The following is an 18,344-nucleotide window of genomic DNA, read 5'->3' on the forward strand; positions in this document are numbered from 1 at the left end:
CCCCGCAACACCATACCACACCCAGCAGTACGATTAGCAGTGACTTCATGGCCCGCCCGAGGCGCTAGTAGGTCGCCACCTCGTGTTTTTTTTAGAGATTGACTAGTCATGTTTTAATGTGGAATACACCAAGCCATTGCTTTAACCGGAGTTGGAACATACCTTCATTTTTTGAGATTCAAGAATTATCTGTCCGACCTTCATAAACACGCGCATATAGCTAGAAAATATTAGGAAAAGAACTTTACAATTTATTACATCCAAGTAGCTAGTTTCTTTTTCTGAATCATATTACACCCAGCAGGTAGTAATATTAATTACTAGCTATCTAGTCGTTGGGACTCAGTGGGACGTGGCCGTTTGCGGCCTTGATTTGATTTGAGTGACGTACGTGTCCATTTAGTTTGACACACGTACGCGCACACACAAATACGTACGTAGGTATAATGGTATAATTAAGTAGGCTTGAGCTTTGAGAAGGATGACTGGAGGCCATCAGTGCACCTAGCGTGGACAGCGGAGCACCATGGTCTTCGATTGTGACTCCGGGTCCGAAGGCCAGCATGGCGCCCCACTCCGGCAGCAGGCTCCGGCGCCGGCGCAGCTCGTCCAGCACGAAGACGATGGTGGCGCCGCTCATGTTGCCGTACTCGCGGAGCACGTGCCGGCTTGCCCCAGCTTCTCCGGCTCCAGCTGGAGCACCTTGTCTATGTTGTCCAGGATCTGACGGCCACCTGGGTGCACCACCCAGAAGAGGTCGTTCCACTTCCCATTCCCGGATAGTGGAGATGGGAGATGAGCACCGTCGTCGTCGTCGCCGTGTCTCCTCCGCGGAACGCGTCGAGGAGGCAGCGCTCCACGTTCTGCCCGATGAGCGTGGGCACCTGGATGGCGAGGTGGAAGTCGACGCCGCTGCCGGAGACCTGCATGCCGAGCACGTGCTCGGTTTTGGGCACCGTGGTCTGCGTGGCGTGGACCATCTCGAAGATCGGGCTCTGCTCGCCGTCGCCGAAGGGCCCGGCGCCGACGATGACCGCGCCGGCGCCGTCCCCGAAGATGGCGTGGCCGACGAGGTTGCCGCCGTCGGGCCCGCCGAAGCAGACGAGCGTGATCTCGGCGCAGGCCACGAGGACGCGCGCGCCGCGGTTGTTCTCGGCGAGCTCCCTGGCGAGGCCCAGCGCCCTGCCGCCGCCGTAGCAGCCGTGGAGGCTGAGGATGGTGCGGTTGACCGTGGGGCGGAGGCCGAGCAGCGTGGCGAGCCGCAGGTCGGCGCTCGGGGCGCCCCAGGCGGAGTAGGTGCTGAAGATGAGGTGGGTGATCTCGCTCGCCGGGCGGCCCCACTCGGCGATGGCCTTGGCCCGCCGCGCACTGCGCCAGCTTCGGCACGGCGTCGACGGTCATGGCGAGGCGGTTGTCCAGCGACGGCGCGTCGTGGTCGTACAGCTCCGGGTGCGCCGCCAGCGTCTCCTCCGTCAGGTGGAAGTGGCGCTTGTCGATGCCCGTCTTCTCGCCTGCAAGCATAAATTAGTAAAAATATTAGTACTAGCAGTAGCAGGAAAAAACATGCATGCATGCATGCAAATTGTACTGTAGTTAACGTGGTAAACATAGTAGTAGTAGTAGTACAGATTCTGGTTAGCTTCTGCTGGAGCTCAGTGAGGTGGTCGCTCTTGGTGACGCGGAAGAGGTTCTCGGCGAAGACGTTCTGGGGCACCTCGAGGCCGGTGGGGTTCGCCGTGCCGATGCCGAGCATGGCCGCGGGGCCTTCGGCGTGCTGCCGCCGCGCCGCCGCGGCACTGCCGTGCCCGATGCCGTTGCCGTCGGTGGTTCCGATGCTTCCCATGGCCGATCTTTCTAAAGGAGTACTTGTTTGCTGGGCAGGGGTCACTTAGTCACTAGCTTTGTGAAGCTTCAATGGCATGCAGCAGCTTGGTCTAATGGGGTATGTGCTGGGCTCAGGATTTATAGTCTGTTTGAGTGGCTGCCCTGGCATTAATTATCGGTCCCTCAGACGCAGCTTCGGACGCAGCCTCCGATGCAGCTTTCCTCGGACAAAAAAATGGGTAAACCTCAACTCCATTTGGCTTTCACCAATCCCATGCATGGAATTGGGAGGTGATGCGAATGGCTTAAAATTAAATCATTTGAATTTCTGTTCCAGGGAGGTAGTAATATATCCACAATGGATGGGGGCATTCCTCGCATAGTTAAAAGAATCTGCCAATGACATGGAAGATGCAAGGTTGAACCAATTTGCTAGTGGTAAATCAAAAAGAGCTTGATTGTGCCAAGAAGGGCATGTCATTGTTTTTTATTGAAATGGAAGGATAAACCTCCTGGACCATGCATGGTTATCGATACATTTAGCCCATCACTCGGTCACTGTTACTCCCTCTGTCCAAATATATAGGGCCTATAATCCGTTTTCGAATTTACTTTTGACCATGGGTTGGAGCTATAATATATGACATGCATGTTACACTAAGCATACCATCAAATTCATATATGAAAGGAGTTTCTAATGATAATTTTTTTATATCATATATCTTATATATTATTCATCTTGTCAATGGTCAAATGCAAGTTCAAAAAATGTATCATGTCTTACATATTTGGATGAAGGGAGTAAGCATTACTACCGTTCGGCTCTCAGTTGTGTCATATGTGAGTACGTGACTTGTCACGGATGATAGTATTTGTAGTAGAGTGCACCGTGTTGTTATAACATGTATCTCACTATCCGCTTGGGCTTGTCCAGCCACCATCCCGAGGTGGGCACAATAGGAACGCATTGTCCACTTCCCAACTTGTCTTTGAGTTCAACGGAATGATATCGCGCAGTTGATGGTTTGACCTCCTCGCCCGTTCTTTATGACATTGAAGACTTGAGAGACACCCTCCCATGCTGGTGTGGTGCCACACGTCGCATTGTTTGTGACCTAGCATTATGTATTAGCAGCATGAATATGCCTTAGAGGGTATATCTACATTTGATCTTCTAGTTTGTCCGCTAGATTAAGAGGTGACTATCCCCTAAAGTCGAAGGTCACAGATTCAAGAGTCGTGGTGGTGCGTAGGCAGAGTTGGATTTCAGTCCTTCATCAACATCCAACGCAAAGTACATACTGAATTCCAGGATTCGAGATTTACCATTTCTAGAGCAAGCATAGAACAACCGAGTGAGAAGTTCAAAACATTGATTCTTAAAAGAAACGAGCCGTGGAAGTCCCAAAAAGCACATCTTGCAAGGGCATGAGCTACAACATTGGAGTTCTTGAAAATTTAGTGACTATCAAATCCTTGTCTCGTTGATTGAAGAAATAAGGAAGCAAAGATCTATGTGGTAGGCGTTTGTTTCCAGAAGTGACATCCATGGGAGTTTTGAAACGTGTGAGGAAGGATACGTCTCTCTACGAGAGAGCTCCGATCATTTGCATTAAGGAGCATCGCTCGAGCCTCCGCCTATAAAAAAAATCAACATGCAAGGAGAAATTGGATGTAAATGGGGATATGAGAAGTAATACATGGAAAAACTTCAAGTGTGGCAACATTCCATGCCTGGGAAGCGTTGAATGCAACATTAAAAAATGCTTGAGGGCCTAGACAAAGAGAAGAAATAGAACCAGAATTAACATGATCAACAGGGAGGTTAGATTTGGAATTAGAATCATGGTATGTCATTGATTCATTTGTACCGTAGAAAGAAGATCATTGGAAGCACATATGCTTGCTTAATTAACCAGGAACTTTGGTCTAAGATCATACAATGGAGAGTTTTCCAAATTTCCAATAGAACAAAAAGAGATCTTCAGGAGAGGCTTCAGGATGTGAGTTAGAAATAAGCTTTCATTGAAGAAGAGATAAAAGTTACGTGCAAATTGAACGGATCTAAGTCCCCAATAAAAGCAAAGCGCCTTAGCAAAAGAACATTTGACGAACATGATAATCAGAATTAAGTAATCGACATCTACACCATTATGCTATGATGTGTTTAGATAATCATGAAGTTTGCAAACGATTTTACCCTAGGTAGAAACTTTTTTTGGTCAAACCTCGAGAAGGATTGTAATCTCTAGATTAGAGATCCAATGTCTTGATTCTCGCATGCTGAGCATGGCAACCTGCAAAAAGTTTTGTATGCGCTTTTCGTCATACATTGGACATTAGGATTATGTGCCCAACAAACTTCATCTGCAAAAGTTAGCACCAGTGATGCAAATTTAAATAATTTGATTCTTTTAAGCATCATCAAAGTGATTTGAATTTTTGCGAATGTTATATGCACCCAGATTTTCTTGCCAAAGTTTACCCGAGTAGAGAAATAAGTTGATCGTAGATGGGGTTCCAAGTAGGATACCAAGAGTAGAACATATGCTAGAGTTAACTTTGTCGATCTGAAGATGACAATAATGAAGCATATGAGTCAAGACTTTAGGCCAATCTTGGAGAGATATTGCTTGTCTGTGCATATAGTTTTAGCTATTCCATCCTGGGATAGATATACCTTAGTTTACCTCAAGCTAGGGGAAAACAAATTCATCGAATTTTTTTTACTGAATTTCAAGATGGTGAAAATAAAAAGGGAGGCCAATGCAGTGGCTAATGAATTTTCAAGGTTTTGCTACAGTTCTAAAGTTGATGGTGTGTTAGTTGGTTCTCTGGCATCCTATGTAGCATGCTTTTTCTTACTTATTTTATGAACATTTATTAATTAATACTTGGGGTTACAAATATTTGTGTTATATAAAACTAGTCGTCAACCCGTGCACCTGCACGGGCTAGCAATTTTAATATTTTAGATATAACAATGTTTTGAGAGATTCAAAATGTCAAACAATAATTTGCATATGTTGATATAGGTTATTATTATCACACATGCACATAGGTTGCAATGAAGTTACATTGCTTTGACTATTTTGTGATTAGATTGTTTGCATCCAATTATGTCACAGTAATCCATGTTAGATTTATGGCCGATATGTGGACATATGGATGTCCTACTTATCAAGGTTACATAAGGGTATATGTGTTATGTTGGTAGAAAACATGGTTACGGACCTAGAAGTTGTTGCATGTATCATGTACTTATGATCTAAAAGTTTCTAGAAGGTATAAAGATAAAGTGCCTAATTGCAGCATATATATTACTTTCTTATTAAGTCAAAAAAAGACAGACGTCTTTTTTTTTGCCACGGAAGCATGGTAGAATTATAAAAACTTTGTTTCTATATAGAATAATGGATATATACATGAACGACTTTTTATCAACATACGCCACGTTGTAGCGAATAATGTACATATTTAAAAAAATATGCAGTTGTATATTCTCATTATACTATAAGCACCATAGATTATTCTGATTATAAGATCTTGTCTGTAACAATTTTTATGAAAGAATTTCTCTTATGATTAACATGTATGGGAATTTTTTTAATATTTTCTATCCATACTATACATATGCATATCACATAGACAATCATGTTTATATGAGAGAGACAGTAGTGGCTATAGAAAAACTGTACTGTTTATATGAGATCTTTGTGGCGCATGATACAATCAAATTCTTTTTTTGATAATTCAGCGATTTATATGTATATAATGATGTTTTAATAGCTATTATTTTTCTCTTTTTATTAGGATAAAAAATACATGTACATAATTATTATATATGATAATCTACACCTCCAAAGATTTATGTTAATCCTTTTTATACATGATTAAGTGGCCATGTACAGGAGTCGAGGGGGATATTTTCCTTTTTTCTTTGAGGATGAGATGTGGTTCCTTTCTTACGTTTGATCTGTTTCTTTTTTCTTTCCATCGGTGTTGTTTTTATGTAAAGAAGCTATCCCTTTTCATGTAAGGAACCATTTATATGAGGATGATTTCCTACTTTCTTTTCACCAACGTTACGTGTAGATGTTTGTTTTTTGGCCGGGCCATATATATGTTACGTATAACTTCCACCCACGTACGGCAGGCTTGTGTGGCTGTTTTTTTCCTTTTCAATCGGGAAAAAAAATATTGGTTAGTCAAACATATCTTTTTTTTCATCCCTGGAGTTTTCTATGGAAGGAGATTAGATCTAATTTTTTTTTCATTGGTGGAGTTTTATTGAAGGATATTATTCTTTTTTGAGGGAACCGTGGATTCTTTCCTAGTTTTGTTTCACAAAATTATAACGTGATAGATGTGATTTGTTTTTTTCTTTTCTAGATGCGATCTGTTTTTTTTTTTGTTTTTCAGCGCCCAACTTTTGTGGAAGTGGGCTATCCTTTTTTATGGAATCGTGGCTGTTTTTTTTTCTTTCAACCAATGTTGAACGTGTGGAAGCTGGACTACAAATGTAACGCTTTCATCTAAATGATATGGCCACTCAGATTTTTTTTCTAGGGAATAGAGAGAGTCCCAAGGGATCAAGACTTTCATACGTGGTAGTATAAGACAACATATGGCCGCTCAGATTTTTGTTTTTTAGGAAATAGAGAGAGTCCCAAGGGGTCAAGACTTCCATACGTGGTAGTTTGAGACAACATGTCTTATACTTCATCTGATGGCTACGGATAAATTATATATTAATCCAACGGTCAAAATTCTTTAATTCTAAGGATTAACGTGGTGCCTTGTATGGTGCATCCAATTAGTAAATATAAGATATAAGATAGTTAATAGAACATTGGCTAAGACTCAAAGACCATTGACATGACTACATTTATGAATCCTAACAAGCTTTATCTCAAGGTCGTATAATCCCAAATAGTATTACCATTTCCTAAGAACTTATACATGCTTTCCAACTTTTTTCTTGGAATCAAAATGTGTTCATGTTAAATAAATCCATTTAGCTAAATATTTTGACAAAATTAAATGGGACTTCATTGTTAGGGCTCTCGTACCTAAATGGATGCATGGTCGTTTTATCATATTAAATTATGAATGCACTTCCCCTACCACTTTACTATAAATATAAATGGTCAACATTTTGGTAAATTTTGAGGGGCCCAAGGTAGTCATCAAGGCTATCCTTTTTACCTACATCTCTTTATCCATTCAATTAGTGAATTGTCATATTCTATGGAGGATGCATGAGTTCCAATAGTTTAATTGACATTGAGGGAGGCCCTTTTGTACCATTATCCACTCTCTTATGTTTTTAGATGCCATCACCATTTGTGGCTCATCATCTAACTATGAAGCTTAATCAATAGCCATAATAAATAATCACTTCTATAATCTTCCTTGAGGGACTAGAGCACATCAACTATTTTCTTAGTAAGTGCATTGGTAGAGCATCTAAAGCTAATATAAAGAATATTTTACATGTAAAGGATATAGACTTATCAAATATTTGTCCTGGTCACCCTTTTATGCTTCCTGTAAATGGTAGATCTAATGCATATTATTTTCTTGTGGATAAATTTATAAGGTACAAAGAGAACATGTTGGACAATGAACGTAGGTTAACTCTAATAAAATCAGGATTTAGCTCTACCCGTATATTTACTGTAGGTCATGCATATTATTCGTTAAAAGCTTATCTCCAAACTTATAAACATTGCCAAAAAAAGATGGACCATCGTTCATAGTAATAGTTCCTATAAACATCTCTGCCTTAGAGCTTGGGATGATATTTCAAAAACTGTGAAAGAAGGGGATAACTTTTTTTGTCTGTTTAACTCCAAATGAATTTTTTGAATCAAAGGTTATGCAATTCCTAAGCATGTCGCCATTGTTTGGCAAGACATATGGTATATCGATTCTTTTTCACTAAAGAAAACTCGTCTCGTGTGAGCCCTTTTGATGACTATATATATGTGTGGGAGAGCTCCACTCCACCTCAACCCACCTCCAAACTTCACCTCAAGCTTTTAGAAAGGATTTAGCAAACAAATCAATTTCATGTCTAGTTTATGGGCAGATTGTTGTGAAAAACCTAGATTTACCTTTTTCTTGAGTAGATGAATGATGAGTTGTAATGTCCGTGGCTCTGTGACCATAACACAGTCACCGTATGGGAGTTTCATGAACCTCTATTACCATATTTACAAGATTGTGCAAGTATCTAGTGATGAAACAGTCACCGAGAATCTTGTACTACAAGAATGCATCAAACTTTGTTTATACAACTATCATCTATGATCCACTTCTGCTAATAAGAATGCATAATAATCAGATTTTTTGTAAAATAAATACAACCCTATATTTCTACTATAAAATAACCATATATAAGACATACGTACAAACACCATTACATACAATAATTATCTCACATTATGAGATGCAAGATGAAGTTGCATAACATATCCAAGTTTCATTGAACTTTTTCCATCAATAGATGGTTGATGGAGGAGAAGTAGAATAGAGCAGTGGTGTGGTGCTGATGCAAGGGCTCTTATGGGGACGGACCACATGAGTTTGCATTAACATTTTTTATCCTCATGCATGTGAAGCATCACGAGGATGCTCATGACTACAACTCTTATTTTTGGTAGCCAATTGTTACTCTCTCAAATATAGGGATTTGTAGCAAGTGGAAAATTTCCTTAACTTGAAGCCCAATTCTATAAATCCATACATAAACACTAGGAATAATCATCATCAAACAATCCAGAAGTAAGATATAACATATCCTGTCGTGCATCCAACATTTCTATTGTAGTTTGAGTTACACTAGCCAACTAGTTGTAACAATTTACTAGTAGATAATGTTAAGAGATGTGTTATTAATTTCTGAAATAAACAATAAAAAAATGAAACATCTACTAAAGTATATTTAAAGTGTTCTCTTACATAGGAAGTTGGACCACGGTTCATAGGTTTACTAGTAGCATCTCTCAAACAAGGTTACACAAAATAACAAACATAGATATTAGTCCAACAAATAATAATAATATAAATGCGTATCAATTCATATTGAAACTATGCCCATACACCCAAAATTTCAACACATGCTAAAATTGGCTAATACTCTATCTATGGTACCCAAATCCATGTAACACCTAGTTATGAAGAAACATGCTAAAGGGAATTGTATTAATAACTTTGACATACCGTTGCAAATCAATTTCCTACCCAAACTGATGTTGAGATAATTAAACAACTCTATTTTTACCCCTAGTGTCCAACCAAGAAAGCATGAATGGGCACTAACACTGACATATAAGAAGTATATATTGTTAGGTGATAACCCACAAGTATAGGGGATCGCAACAGTTTTCGAGGGTAGAGTATTCAACCCAAATTTATTGATTTGCCACAAGGGAAGTCAAAGAATATTTGCAAGTATTAGCAGTTGAGTTGTCAATTCAACCACACCTGGAGATTTATTATCTGTAGCGAAGTGATCAGTAGCAAAGTGATCAGTAGCAAAGTAGTATGATAGTCTTGATAATAGTAGCAACAGCAACAGTAACAGTAACAGTAACAGCGATAGCAATGATTTTGTAGCAATTGCAATAGTAACAGTAGCAGTAGTACACTAGTACACGTAGGTGCTATACAAACGGTTTTTAACGCCTTTCTGCGACGGCATTTGGAACCATCGCCTAGTGAGTGACGGTGATTGGGGGTCCTTCTCACACGACCCAGAAACCGTCAGGGGTAGGGAGCCTTAATGCATACAGTTATCCCTATTTAACCGGTTTTGATATCTTGAATATCCCAAACGCTTCATCCTTGCTACTCGTTTGTGCTCGCATTACCATCGTAGTCCGAGTTTTATGGTTTTACCTAAATCCAAGCAGATTCCAGGCACATGAGTTTTCCAGACAGATTCCAGGCACGAGAGTTTTACGATGCCTGGCACATCATAAACAGTTCATGATTATAAACCGAGTACGATAGGTAGACAATCACACACATTTAGTTTTCCCGCACCGTATGCGATAGTGTCTGACATCACACAGGCTTTGCAAACGGAAACTGTGTGCATTGTTACACATGTTTCCTCTCTGTGTACCGTGTCGGATTATGATATATATCGCACACGCTGTGCTTTATTAACCGTGTGCGCCGTAATGACCTGCACACCCTAATTTCGCCCTAATTTAATTGCCGCTGTTTAAAGTTATACCTAATTTAAACTTGAAAGTAGGCTTTAGCTTTATTCGTATCCATCAGGTTCAAACAACCAATGCATTATTCAATTCACAGGTACATATGTTTAAGAATTACATAAGCACCAAATAAAGAATGATGAACCAGGATTCTATACTTGTAGTATTACAGATGGTAAAGAAAAAGGCGATAGACATTCCGGTTGCTGAACAAGGTGAAGCGGAATGGCCCTATTGTGCCCTCCTGGATGCAGAAGGCATGCAGGACTCTAGTCCAACCCCTTGTGATGGCCGGTCGCCAATCATGTAGTTTGAGTAATCTTGAGTAAACTGCTTCAGGATCCACTGCAAAGGAAAAACTATTCAGACATTGTCATCTAACACAACTCATTACGGGCAGTAAAATGAAGGTTACACGGTTCTTACTTACCATCCTGCAGTTCACTGTTGTCTTGCGTAAAGTGTAAACAAATAGTTCGATTGACGTCTTTGGACCCATTTTAATAACAATCTTTATCAGTTTCCTCACTTGATGCTGGTTCGTGAATATCTCATTGCCCCAGAATGGATCGAAGTGTGGAACTTTGGCAATGATATATGTACCTAAAAGTACCAAGTTAATATTAGAAGCTAAACAACAATTGAAAAATGATGTAGTACAACACTCCCTCCATCCCATTATATAAGATTTTATTACATGTATATCTAGACATCATCAGAACATTAAGGTAACACTCTTCCTTATTGTTATGTAGCCTGAGATTGCATATTTAGTCATTCAGTACAATGTATGTTGCTATGTAGCCTCAGATATATTATATATGGCCCTAGTTAACCTACTGATAAATGGGTTACAGATATATTCAGTGAAATGTCCGATTCGACGATTAATCCCTTATCAGCCCCAGGCTATATGGTACCAGCTATCGATATCCTAAAGAGTGAGTACATATAAGCAATGCGATGAAAATAACCTCGATCGAAAACAATGCTGTTCTCAATATTGTCCTGCATGAGTACATATAAAGGCATGTTAAGCACAACAGGCTCAACCAAATATATCCAGCAAAACAAGAAGTGAAAAGGTGTGTTAACTGCATCAGGCATAATATTTAAAAACAAGCAAATAGTCATTCAAACTGGTATTGTGCAGGTCTAAAGTGCACTAGTTATTGTTAAAAAATGAAAAGGCATGTTAACTGCAATATCCTTAAGAGCGACCAAATATCGTAATTCATAGTGGTATTGTTGAAACTGTTATTGATGAAATTGAACTGCACGGCAAATAGTTGCACGTATAGAGTATCACATTGTGAAGAACTGAAATAAACAAGTCATAAGGCCATCTGTAGCCGATCCTTTAAAAGTTAAAGGACTAAAACCCTTAGTGGATATATATATATACTCCAGCAATTTTTGGCCTTTTCTAGTCGATCCCCTAAACTTAACGTTGTAAGCTTCGATTTGATCAAGTTCAAAGCAGGTTCAACCGAAAGTAGCATGCATTCAAACATAAACATAGATAGTTTTGCATAACCGAACATAAAACATAAATTTAAACTAAGCTAAACTACTTTTGGTCGAAGTAGAGGCCGAGCCAATCCTTCCTCGTCATGTACGGTGTGCCGTGAGCAGGGTCCGGGCCGGTGCCGTCGTCTGGGTCGTTGGGGAAGGCACTCCTCCACTCGTCAACGTCGATCTCCTCGTCCTCAAGGCCCACCTCGACGCCCTCCGCGCCATCGTCGCCGCCGCCTTCGACCTCGTCAGTGCAGAAGAGGGCGATAACCTCGCCGCCCTCCGCGCCACCGCCCTCGCCGCCTTCGACCTCGCCATCGGAGGAGAGCGCAATAACCTGGCCGCCCTCCGCGCCGGCAAAGATCGCCCGCTCCTCTACCACGAGCTCCGGATGCTGCCGGCGGAGCTCTTGCATGTAGGCCTCAGCGGCGGCCTCAGTCTCATGGCGCTCCCCCGCCTCGCGGTCCTCCCGCGCCATAGCCAAGCTCACCAACCCTGGCTCCGGCGGAACAAGGTCGACCAGACGTGTGCCAAAGGGGAAATTGAGCCTAGCCGCCGCGTCGTGGTAGCGGACCTGACAGCGGTCGGACTCCATGGCAGCGAGCTTGACCGTGTGGAAGCTACCGCGCCACCGGCGGATGTGGGTCTCCCGATCTGTAATCTCGGCGACCCACGTCCCCCACCACCGCTGCCGAACCCCAAGGTAGTGTTGGGGAACATAGTAATTTCAAAAAATTTCCTACGCACACGCAAGATCATGGTGATGCATAGCAACGAGAGGGGAGAGTGTTGTCCACGTACCCTCGTAGAACGAAAGCGGAAGCGTTATAACAACGCGGTTGATGTAGTCTTACGTCTTCACGGCCCGACCGATCAAGCACCGAAACTACGGCACCTTCGAGTTCTAGCACACGTTCAGCTCGATGACGATCCCCGGACTCCGATCCAGCAAAGTGTCAGGGAAGAGTTCCGTCAGCACGACGGCGTGGTGACGATCTTGATGTTCTACCGTCGCAGGGCTTCGCCTAAGCACCGCTACAATATTATCGAGGATTATGGTGGAGGGGGGCACCGCACACGGCTAAGAGATCTCAAGGATCAATTGTTGTGTCTATGGGGTGCCCCCTGCCCCCGTATATAAAGGAGCAAGGGGGGGTGGCGGGCGGCCTAGGAGGAGGGCGCGCCAAGGGGGGGAGTCCTACTCCCACCGGGAGTAGGATTCCTCCTTTCCTTGTTGGAGTAGGAGAGAAGGAAAGAGGGGGAGAGGAAGAAGGAAAAGGGGGCTGCACCCCTTGTCCAATTCGGACCAGAAGGGGGGCGCGCGCCTCCTTCCCTTTGGCCTCTCTCCTCTATTCCCGTATGGCCCAATAAGGCCCATATACTCCCCGGCGAATTCCCGTAACTCTCCGGTACTCCGATAAATACCCGAATCACTCGGAACCTTTCCGATGTCCGAATATAGTCGTCCAATATATTGATCTTTACGTCTCGACCATTTCGAGACTCCTCGTCATGTCCCCGATCTCATCCGGGACTCCGAACTCCTTCGGTACATCAAAACTCATAAACTCATAATATAACTGTCATTGAAACCTTAAGCGTGCGGACCCTACGGGTTCGAGAACAATGTAGACATGGCCGAGACACGTCTCCGGTCAATAACCAATAGCGGAACCTGGATGCTCATATTGGCTCCTACATATTCTACGAAGATCTTTTATCGGTCAGACCGCATAACAACATACGTTGTTCCCTTTGTCATCAGTATGTTACTTGCCCGAGATTCGATCGTCGGTATCTTAATACCTAGTTCAATCTCGTTACCGGCAAGTCACTTTACTCGTTCCGTAATACATCATCTCGCAACTAACTCATTAGTTGCAATGATTGCAAGGCTTATGTGATGTGCATTACCGAGAGGGCCCAGAGATACCTCTCCGACAATCGGAGTGACAAATCCTAATCTCGAAATACGCCAAACCAACATATACCTTCGGAGACACCTGTAGAGCTCCTTTATAATCACCCAGTTACGTTGTGACGTTTGGTAGCACACAAAGTGTTCCTCCGGTAAACGGGAGTTGCATAATCTCATAGTCATAGGAACATGTATAAGTCATGAAGAAAGCAATAGCAACATACTAAACAATCAAGTGCTAAGCTAACAGAATGGGTCAAGTCAATCACATCATTCTCCTAATGATGTGATCCCGTTAATCAAATAACAACTCTTTGTCCATGGTTAGGAAACATAACCATCTTTGATTAACGAGCTAGTCAAGTAGAGGCATACTAGTGACACTCTGTTTGTCTATGTATTCACACATGTATTATGTTTCCGGTTAATACAATTCTAGCATGAATAATAAACATTTATCATGAAATAAGGAAATAAATAATAACTTTATTATTGCCTCTAGGGCATATTTCCTTCATGTAGGACCTCGTCGGCTGCCGGGTCCGAGGGAGGACGGGAAAGTCCTCGAACCGGCTTAGTGGCGCGGCGGCAGGCGGATCAGGGGACCAGCGACGGCGGATCGAGCCCGCGGAGGAGGACGACGGGGACACCTCGGCAGCCACCTTGCCTGCTGATACGTCTCCAACGTATGTATATTTTTTTATTGTGCCATGCTGTTATATTATCAATCTTGGATGTTAATCATTTTATAGTCATTTTTTGGTACTAACCTATTGACATAGTGCCAAGTGCCAGTTGCTATTTTCTGCATGTTTTTTACATTGCAGGAAATCAATATCAAACAAACGGAGTCCAAACGCAACGAAACTTTCCGCAGATTTTTTTGGACCGGAAGGAACATAATGGGCCCTGGCTACGCCTGGGGGTGGTCCAAGGAGAGCACAACCCACCAGAGCGCGCCAGGAGGCCCGAGCGCGCCCTGGTGGGTTGTGCCCGCCTCTCGGGTGCCCCCGGGCCGCCTCTTTGCTCTATAAATGCCCCAATATTCCCAAAACCCTAGGGGAGTCGATGGAATAGTGATCCAGCCGCGGCAGAGTCCAGATCTATATCGAGACTTAGAGTCATCCAGATCTGTGTCAAAGCTTGCATCGACGTAACTCTTTTACGACGAACCTTTTTGTCATGTCCATAATCGAGAAACATATCCTTATTCCACTAAGGATAATTCTGACCGCTGTCCAGTGATCTACTCCTAGATCACTATTATACTCCCTTGCCAAAATCAGTGCAGGGTATACAATAGATCTGGTACATAGCATGGCATACTTTATAGAACCTATGGCTGAGGCATAGGGAATGACTTCCATTCTCTTTCTATCTTCTGCCGTGGTCGGGCTTTGAGTCTTACTCAATTTCACACCTTGTAACACAGGCAAGAACTCTTTCTTTGACTATTCCATTTTGAACTTACTTCAAAATCTTGTTAAGGTATGTACTCATTGAAAAACTTATCAAGCGTCTTGATCTATCTCTATAGATCTTGATTCTCAATATGTAAGCAGCTTCACCGAGGTCTTTCTTTGAAAAACTCCTTTCAATCACTCCTTTATGCTTTGCAGAATAATTCTACATTATTTCCAATCAACAATATGTCATTCACATATACTTATCAGAAATGTTGTAGTGCTCCCACTCACTTTCTTGTAAATACAGGCTTCACTGAAGGTCTGTATAAAACTATATGCTTTGATCAACTTATCAAAGCGTGTATTCCAACTCCGAGATGCTTGCACCAGTCCATAGATGGATCACTGGAGCTTACATATTTTGTTAGCACCTTTAGGATTGACAAAACCTTCTAGTTGCATCATATACAACTCTTCTTTAAGAAATCCATTAAGAATTGCAGTTTTGTTATCCATTTGCCAGATTTCATAAAATGCGGCAATTGCTAACATGATTCGGACAGACTTTAAGCATCCATACGAGTGAGAAAATCTCGTCGTAGTCAACACCTTGAACTTGTCGAAAACCTTTTGCGACAATTCTAGCTTTGTAGATAGTAACACTACTATCAACGTCCGTCTTCCTCTTGAAGATCCATTTATTTTCTATGGCTTGCCGTGAAGGAAATATGCCCTAGAGGCAATAATAAAGTTATTATTTATTTCCTTATAATCATGATAAATGTTTATTATTCATGCTAGAATTGTATTAACCAGAAACATAATACATGTGTGAATACATAGACAAACAAAGTGTCACTAGTATGCCTCTACTTGACTAGCTCGTTAATCAAAGATGGTTATGTTTCCTGACCATGAACAATGAGTTGTTATTTGATTAACGAGGTCACATCATTAGTTGAATGATCTGATTGACATGACCCATTCCATTAGCTTAGCACCCGATCGTTTAGTATGTTGCTATTGCGTTCTTCATGACTTATACATGTTCCTATGACTATGAGATTATGCAACTCCCGTTTACCAGAGGAATACTTTGGGTGCTACCAAACGTCACAACGTAACTGGGTGATTATAAAGGAGCATTACAGGTGTCTCCAAAGGTAGATGTTGGGTTGGCGTATTTCGAGATTAGGATTTGTCACTCCGATTGTTGGAGAGGTATCTCTGGGCCCTCTCGGTAATACACATCACATAAGCCTTGCAAGCATTACAACTAATATGTTAGTTGTGAGATGATGTATTACGGAACGAGTAAAGAGACTTGCCAGTAACGAGATTGAACTAGGTATTGGATACCGACGATCGAATCTCGGGCAAGTAACATACCGATAACAAAGGGAACAACGTATGTTGTTATGCGGTCTGACCGATAAAAGATCTTCGTAGAATATGTAGGAGCCAATATGGGCATCCAGGTACCGCTATTGGTTATTGACCGGAGACGTGTCTCGGTCATGTCTACATTGTTCTCGAACCCGTAGGGTCCGCACGCTTAAGGTTACGATGACAGTTACATTATGAGTTTATGCATTTTGATGTACCGAAGGTTGTTCAGAGTCCCGGATGTGATCACGGACATGACGAGGAGTCTCGAAATGGTCGAGACGTAAAGATTGATATATTGGAAGCCTATGTTTGGACATCGGAAGTGTTCCGGGTGAAATCGGGATTTTACCGGGTTACCGGGAGGTTACCGGAACCCCCCGGGAGCCATATGGGCCTTCATGGGCCTTAGTGGAAAGAAGAAAGGGGCAGCCCAAGGGGGCTGCGCACCTCCCCCCTCCCCTAGTCCTATTAGGACTAGGAGAGGTGGCCGGCCACCCTTCTCCCTCTTTCCCTCTTGGGAATCCTAGTTGGAATAGGATTGGGGGGGGGAGTCCTACTCCCGAAAGGAGTAGGACTCCTCCTGCGCCCTCTCCCTGGCCGGCGCCCCCCTCCCCCTTGGCCCCTTTATATACTGAGGCAGAGGCACCCCAGAAACACACAAGTTGATCCACGTGATCTATTCCTTAGCCGTGTGCGGTGCCCCCTGCCACCATATTCCTCGATAATACTATAGCGGAGTTTAGGCGAAGCCCTGCTGCTGTAGTTCATCAAGATCGTCACCACGCCGTCATGCTGACGGAACTCTTCCCCGACACTTTGCTGGATCGGAGTCCGGGGATCATCATCGAGCTGAACGTGTGCTCGAACTCGGAGGTGCCGTAGTTTCGGTGCTTGATCGGTTGGATCGTGAAGACGTACGACTACTTCCTCTATGTCGTGTCATCGCTTCCGCAGTCGGTCTGCGTTGGGTACGTAGACAACACTCTCCCCCTCGTTGCTATGCATCACATGATCTTGCGTGTGCGTAGGAAAATTTTGAAATTACTACGAAACCCAACAGTGGCATCCGAGCCTAGGTTATTTATGTTGATGTTATATGCACGAGTAGAACACAAGTGAGTTGTGGACGATACAAGTCATACTACCTACCAGCATGTCATACTTTGGTTTGGCGGTATTGTTGGACGAGACGACCCGGACCAACCTTACGCGTACGCTTACGCGAGACCGGTTCCCTCGACGTGCTTTGCACATAGATGGCTTGCGGGCGAATGTCTCTCCAACTTTAGTTGAACCAAGTATGGCTACGCCCGGTCCTTGCGAAGGTTAAAACGGAGTCTATTTGACAAACTATCGTTGTGGTTTTGATGCGTAGGTGAGATTGGTTCTTACTTAAGCCCGTAGCAGCCACGTAAAACTTGCAACAACAAAGTAGAGGACGTCTAACTTGTTTTTGCAGCGCATGTTGTGATGTGATATGGTCAAGGCATGATGCTGAATTTTATTGTATGAGATGATCATGTTTTGTAACCGAGTTATCGGGAACTGGCAGGAGCCATATGGTTGTCGCTTTATTGTATGCAATGCAATCGCGATGTAATGCTTTACTTTATTACTAAACGGTAGTGATAGTCGTGGAAGCATAAGATTGGCGAGACGACAACGATGCTACGATGGAGATCAAGGTGTCGCGCCGGTGACGATGGTGATCATGACGGTGCTTCGGAGATGGAGATCACAAGCACAAGATGATGATGGCCATATCATATCACTTATATTGATTGCATGTGATGTTTATCTTTTTATGCATCTTATCTTGCTTTGATTGACGGTAGCATTATAAGATGATCTCTCACTAAAATATCAAGAAGTGTTCTCCCTGAGTATGCACCGTTGCCAAAGTTCGTCGTGCCCAGACACCACGTGATGATCAGGTGTGATAGGCTCTACGTTCATCTACAACGGGTGCAAGCCAGTTGCACACGCGGAATACTCAGGTTATACTTGACGAGCCTAGCATATGCAGATATGGCCTCGGAACATGGAGACCGAAAGGTCGGG

At 43.0% G+C, this 18,344-nt stretch overlaps 1 pseudogene; it reads right to left on the reverse strand.

The window, feature by feature from the left end:
- Positions 1–254: 254 nt before the first annotated feature.
- Positions 255–1,955, reverse strand: LOC125515742 (annotated as a pseudogene).
- Positions 1,956–18,344: the final 16,389 nt, after the last annotated feature.

This window comes from Triticum urartu, chromosome 6 (assembly GCF_003073215.2).
Source record: "Triticum urartu cultivar G1812 chromosome 6, Tu2.1, whole genome shotgun sequence".
Taxonomy (NCBI): Eukaryota; Viridiplantae; Streptophyta; class Magnoliopsida; order Poales; family Poaceae; genus Triticum; species Triticum urartu.